We start from the raw sequence: 6872 nt of genomic DNA, 5'->3' as shown, positions 1-6872 counted from the left end.
AAGCCTTATACCTCAAAAGTTAAAACTCATCCATCTGCAGAATCAAAATGCAGAAGCAAAAAAAAAAAAAAAAACAGTCGGCAGTCCTCACTTCTCAGTCGATTCAGATAAGATGTGATCGAATGATTTAGATCGGAGGAAGCTTGAGCCAGGTAGCCAGCGACAGTGGAGAGAAAGAATGAGAGAGGCGGAGAGCAAGAACTGAGAGAAAGAAGCTGAGCAAAAATGAGAAAGAGAAATGGTAAAAATTTTAGGGATTTGAGGTTTCTTATTTGTTTTGATTTGTGGTTAATTTCTTAAACCGGATTTGTAATTTATCTTGTTGAATTTTGGTTTGTCTAGAGGATAATGATGTTATTTTTGGGAAAATTGATTTTGTTTAGACGAAAAAAAAAAATTTGTGCTACCAATGTTTAACTGGATATAACAAAAATTTTGTTTTTGGTCAAAAGAATGTGCCGGATTTTTTTAGATTCATCTTAAACCCTTTTTTTTTTTTTTTTTTTTGGCTTTGCTTTCTACCCCTTCTTTTCTAAAATTTTGGGGCTCCCCTTCCACTTGGGGCCTTAGGCAATTGCCTAATTGGCCTAGTGGAAGGATGGCCTTGTACACTAGTTACAACAAATTCCCCAAAAATAACCATTCAAGTCGAACATGAAATACTGGAAAAATGTCATAGAGGAATTTAACTTGCGAAATATTGATTTTTCATAGATTTGAGAAAGAAATTTAACACATGGGGAGAAGACTAGAAGATCGAGTGAGAAATCAAGCAAAATAAGCCATATTGTTTTAATGTTAACTAGTATTTGATTTTTCACAAAGGTATTTCAGGAAACCTACTTTACGTTGTTGCAATATTAACTGATTGTATTGAGCTACTAATGTCATGTTATTGTCATGTTATTAGCTGAGAATTACGAACAAAGCCCTCTTGAGTCCTGACCTCCAGCCCCAAGAAGATGAGGGGGTTTAATGGAATTGGTCCAGCCACTGTCATAGATGCATAGTCTATGCCCCCATTGGAACCAAGAAATAAGCCAGCCACTTAGAAAGCAAAGAGTTAGCCAATTCTCCATGCAACCATACTTAATGGTACGTTTGGTTTGAACAAGGCTAAGGCTAAGGCTTGAATTATTTAAGTATGGGAATGGAATTTCCAAATTATAACTCATAAGCTCCCTAGGACAGGCCTAACATATAGAGCATGCACTCCTTTCAAGTTTCAGAGTTGACTTTCTGCCTAACTTTGGAGATTGAGGAAAGAAATATTAAAACAAGAAGTTATCTCATGCGTCCAGTGCATGAGACCTTTGTTTTCCTAACAGGTGTGATCTATAGGTAACTTTTATTATTATTTTTTTTTCCTAATCTATTTTTCCACTTGTAACTTCTCATTTACTTGAGGGTTTCAATTAGCTTAATTAGTAAAGTTTTTATCATCAAATAAAAGATCTTGGACTCAAACCTCACTCATACCAATAACTAATTAATGTCTTAACCTGATAATAGAAGCAATTATCATTGAGTAAATAGTAAATACCATAAGTTGAAATTTTATTTATCCTATATATATATATATATAATTTACTATATAAATCCCTTTTCAACTTCTTATTTACCCAGTTTTTAATTCCCCCTTTACTCCATCAAATATTAATTCAAACCCTTTATATTTTCTATTTACTCCATCAAACCCATCAGCCATCATTTCCAATTCACCAATAATTTCAGCCCTCCAGTCTCTCAACTAATCAGCTATTGTTTCCTATTTTTTTCACTTCACCATTAATTAAATCCAATTGACCTTTAATTTAGCTCTCCTTAAATTCTATATGTTACTTTACTCTTGTGACTAATGGTATTTTATTGTTGAACTTATCGTTATCTTTGTGAAACTTGTCTGTGCAGTTTGTTATTTTCCCATGATTAACATAGTACTTAGATGTTGTGTTTGGAAAAAAAACAAACAAACAAACAAACAAACCATGATTAACATAATACTTAGATGTTGTGTTTCACCACAAAAAAAAAAAAAAAACCAATATACAAACATAAAAACATAAAAGTGAGAAGTAATATCACAAGGTATTGCCATGTTAGCCGTCATATCAATGGCACAACTCTATGCAACTTAATGCACACAAGATCTTTTGTAAGTGGGTTTGAAGCCCACCAGGAGTTTCATGAAAACACAAAATGACCCTAGGATAGATCCAATAATAATTAGTCTATGAATAAGTCTCTGGCATATTCCAGCATTTACATGTATACCCATTGCCTATAATCTGTAAACTCCCTTTTTCCATGCATAAGAAGCATTGCCCTTTCAGTTTAGCCTCAAGGAATGTACGAGATGGAAAATACTTGGGTTTTAGTCTTTTAGACCTCTATAATGTGTATTCTGTATTAGTTTTATTCCTGGCTAATTAACAAAATAAAAGCTTTGATACCCCGAAACCCTCTTTGCTGCTTTGATTCATGTAGCCTTTCCCATTTCATCATGTGTATCTTTCTCTCATCTTTCATTTGGCCCCCCCAAAATTCATTGATCATTAAATTAATCTCCTCATTTAAGGTTGCCAACAACTTGAAGCAACACATATTATGGGTCGGAATAGCTTGTGCTATTTAATTCTTTGACGAAATAACCTTTCATGTCAAACACGAAATACAGGGGAAAAAAATAAGCAAAATGTCACGCTGGAATTGAACATATTAAATCTTGATTTTGCAGAGATTAGAGAATGACAATTTAACATGACAAATATTTTGTTTTGTTTTTTGATAAAACACATTAGGTGAAGAGTGCGAAATTAAGCAAAATAAGGCATATTGACTCTTGAGTCCTGACCTCCATCCCCAAGAAGATGAGAGGATTAATGGAATTGATCTTAGTCACTGTCGTAATGCACATAGTCTATGCCAAATTAATTGGAACCAAGAAAAAACTAAATAAGCCACTTAGCACAAACGATAATAATTCATATTTTATGTGTCATTCAATTATGAGATGCTGTTTCTCAAAAAAAAAAAAAAAAATTATGAGTTGCTTAAAAGATAATTTGTCAGTCAGCAAGAATTCCTATAAATTATGGAAAAAACAAAAAACAAAAAAAACAAAATCAGGCACCGAGAAGTGCTATTGGACAAGAAGCCAAGAAGCTTCGATGCATCACTTTTGAAAGTTGAAACAACTTGTTCTTTCTTTCCTTTTTTCTTTTTTTCTTTTTTATTCTTTCACTCCTCGGGATACAATTAAATAGAAATTTATTGAGGAAACAATTCTTGGACTGGTTTCTTTCTCCAAACTATCTGAACTTGAAATACATATGTGCTCCTCCAGCCTTCAAGAAACAGCCAATTATAATCAGATATCATTAAAAAAATATGGATTGAATAAGAATAAATATGCATAACTTTTAAATAAATAAAAAAAAATCAGTAATATTCATACAATAACAAAGGTAGGATATAAAGTTTAAAAATAATAACTTACCCGTTGATCCTAAGAAAACCATATTATAGGAGACATTCATGATATTCTATCATGAACAATGACCTTTTCTTTGGGCCTTTAGCATCATTAACACAAAAATATTTGCGTCCAAAAATCTCTCTTAAAATTGGATAGTTCATAAAAAAGATGAACATTTTCAAAAAAGAGGGTACTCCATCACTATTTTTTTTTTTTTTTTTGTGAACTCACAAATTAATTGCTTTTCTTCTATTGAAAACTGATTTGGAGCACTTGGGTTTATATAGGCATAGAGATATAAATGCTTCCTACGTGGTATTTGTTTGTAAATATTAAGAAATATAACTACGCAACAACTAATAAACATTTGTATTTTTGCAAATGCTCACAAATGTGTTCTTTGTTGAGCATACATAGAAGATAAGAAATCCTAATTTCTTTCTAGATAAGGTCTTTCTGATATACCACAAAGATATTGCTAAGATCACCTACTAAAATTAGTTACGACTCATAATTATGATTAAATTTTGGAAATTCTCACAAATTTAAAATTTGTTCTTTCTTAAGCATGCGTAGAAGACACGTAAAATTGATTTCTTTTCAAATAAGATCATGCATAAGGTTTATCTCATGCATTCCTTTTGAGGACTTTCCTTGAAAATGCTAATAATTTTTGGGTTGTATAACGGACAAGGTGCCTATTAACAACAACTTTTTTGACTTTTTTCTGATAATTTTTTTTTTGGCAACTTTATGTCATTTTTTCAGTTTTATAAATACTTTTATGTTTTTTTTTAATCACATTTTTTATTATGTAGAACTCACATCAGAAAAACCTTAACAAATACTACACGGTGTTTACTAACATTTCTTATAATTTTTTGCACATGAAAGTTTTTATTTTATCATAATTTTTGGAAGATGAGCCTGAGTGTTGAAGTGGTAAGTGACATACACAAAAATGTTAAAGGTAAAAGTCCAAGAGTAAAAATTAATTTGGTCCAATTGATTGCTTAGCCCATCAGTGCACTAGCTAGGCTAGATGCAAATGGGCCAAAACAACCCCTATAAACCCTCTATTCTTCTTGTAAGTGAGTTTGAAGCGCACTGGGAATTTCAAGGAACAAAAATTGGCCCTTGGACATATTCTATAATCACAAGCAGGGACGGAGCTGTAGTTGGACGTGCCCCCCCCCCCCCCCCACCGGGGGCCATTTTTTTTTTAAAATGCTAGTATATATAATGTTTTCAATAAATTTGCATTTTACCCCCTAAAAAATATTATTAATCTTTTTAAAAGCTATAAAAAAAAATTATTGACAAGCTCAAAAATATTAGCCTCAGAGCAAACTTAAACCCAAACAACATCCAAAAACAAATCCACGCAAGGCCCAAAAAAAAAGCCTAAGCCGATTCTAACAACTAGCCTGGAACACCCACACCCACTTGACACTACAATTTACACACACAAGACAACCCAAAAAATAAAAGGAAAAAAGAAAACAAAACAAAACCCTGACTTTCTAAGTGAGACCTGTGAGTGGGAAGGGCTGGGCAACGGCAGCAGCAGCACAACAAGCATAGGCACAACACAACTGAGCAATAGCAGAAGCAAGAAATAGATCAATACCACACTACCATCAGTCCACTGCCCCCAAATTTGGCATAATATCTAATCTCTCTTCTTCTTTTTTCTTATTATGGGAATATGAATATCTTATCTCTCTCTCTCATGTCTGAATCTCTAGTGCAAAAAATTGCTAAATTTTTGTTGGTTGATAATCTGAGTTATTAAAGAGAAATAGAAAAAAGAGGCAGAGAGATGAGAGAACTCTCTACAGTCTACACTTACCGAAAATATGAGAGAGAGGGGTAGAGTTCTCTCTTTAATAAAGTGAAAGTAATTTAAAAAAAAAAAAAAAAAGTTGTGACTAACACATCACATCACCCATGTGCTGTGCATTGCGTTTGACAATGTTAAATTTTGTTTGTAGTCTTTTTTTTTTTTTTTTTTTTTTTTGAGCTGATTGTATACACTGCTTGCCTGTTAGAGCATTCACATCAGTATTTCTATTTTACACATCCATTTTTACATTAAGGCTGTGTTTGTTTCGCGTAAAACGTTTTCCGGAAAATACATATTTTCCGGAAATGCTATTTTCCGGAAAAGGAAAATGTATTGAGGTTGTTTGGCTGTCTCGGAAATCGATTTACGGAAAATCAATTCCGGTGTTTGGTTCGGTCAAATATTTTACGGAAAATGCTTTACGGAAAATCAATTTTTATGTTTGGTGCAAGTAAACATTTTACGGAAAATAAAATCCATTTTTTCCGGAAAATCAATGTTCATGTTTGGTTTGTGAATTAATTTTACGGAAAATGCCTTACAAATTTCAACTCCTTTGTCATCTAGACAAACCTGTAATAATTAGAACCTAATCATTCACTTCAACATACACCTGCATTGCGTATACATATCTGTAACAGTACAAAAATAATCATCCACTTCAACATAAAAAATAATCATTTAAATATACCGATAATATTAATATAAAAATAGCCACATTCATCGTTCACCATTGTCATTACACCTCCATGGTGTACAAAAATGATACCTACTCGTGGTATCTGAATAGTACAAATACATAACTGTATTGTCCCAATAATACAAAGTACTACATATAATACAATAGTAGGTTAATACTAGTTCTACAACAACAGTGAATCCATAAAGCTACCATCACAGTCTACATGAAACAGGCAAGTCAAAGTTGTGAGAAAAAAAAACCATCCAACCACAGCTTTCGCAGCCTAGCATTCTTAGCCAGAAATCCCCGTGCTACCTTCTCATTTTCACACAGATGGTCAAACGCAGTTGCAAGCATTTCTTCACTATACCCATCCGCCATCATAGCCATAACCTCATTATAAAGAGATGTATAATCTATCGGGCCCCGATTGATTTCTTTAAGAGCCGTAGCTATATCCTTCAACTGATCAGACAGATCAGTCAACACGCTATCATCAGCAGTAGAATGTGCACGACCTCTTTTACGGGATTTTGAAATTCCCGACCCAGTTGTGGAGGACTCCACTACATTCTTACCTTTTTCCACCACATCTTCCTCCACATTATCAGCAACAAATTCAGCACTGTCGCCATTATCTGGCTCATTTTCATAATCTATATAGGACTTTGAAAAGCCACCTGTGGCTGTGTCCTTGCCCACAACAAGAGCTAACTCATCATACATCTCTATTTTCTTGTTTAAAAACTCCGCATGCTTTCGATGCGCCTGTAAAGGAGAAAGGAACATATACTAACAATGCAATAATTACTTCACGCATAAATTCAATATTCAATGCATTATTCATGCCAATAAACAAAAAAAAC

This window comes from Quercus suber, unplaced genomic scaffold (genome assembly GCF_002906115.3).
Source record: "Quercus suber isolate HL8 unplaced genomic scaffold, Cork oak 2.0 scaffold_9, whole genome shotgun sequence".
Classification (NCBI taxonomy): domain Eukaryota; kingdom Viridiplantae; phylum Streptophyta; class Magnoliopsida; order Fagales; family Fagaceae; genus Quercus; species Quercus suber.
Note: the sequence above shows the minus strand (reverse complement) of the source record.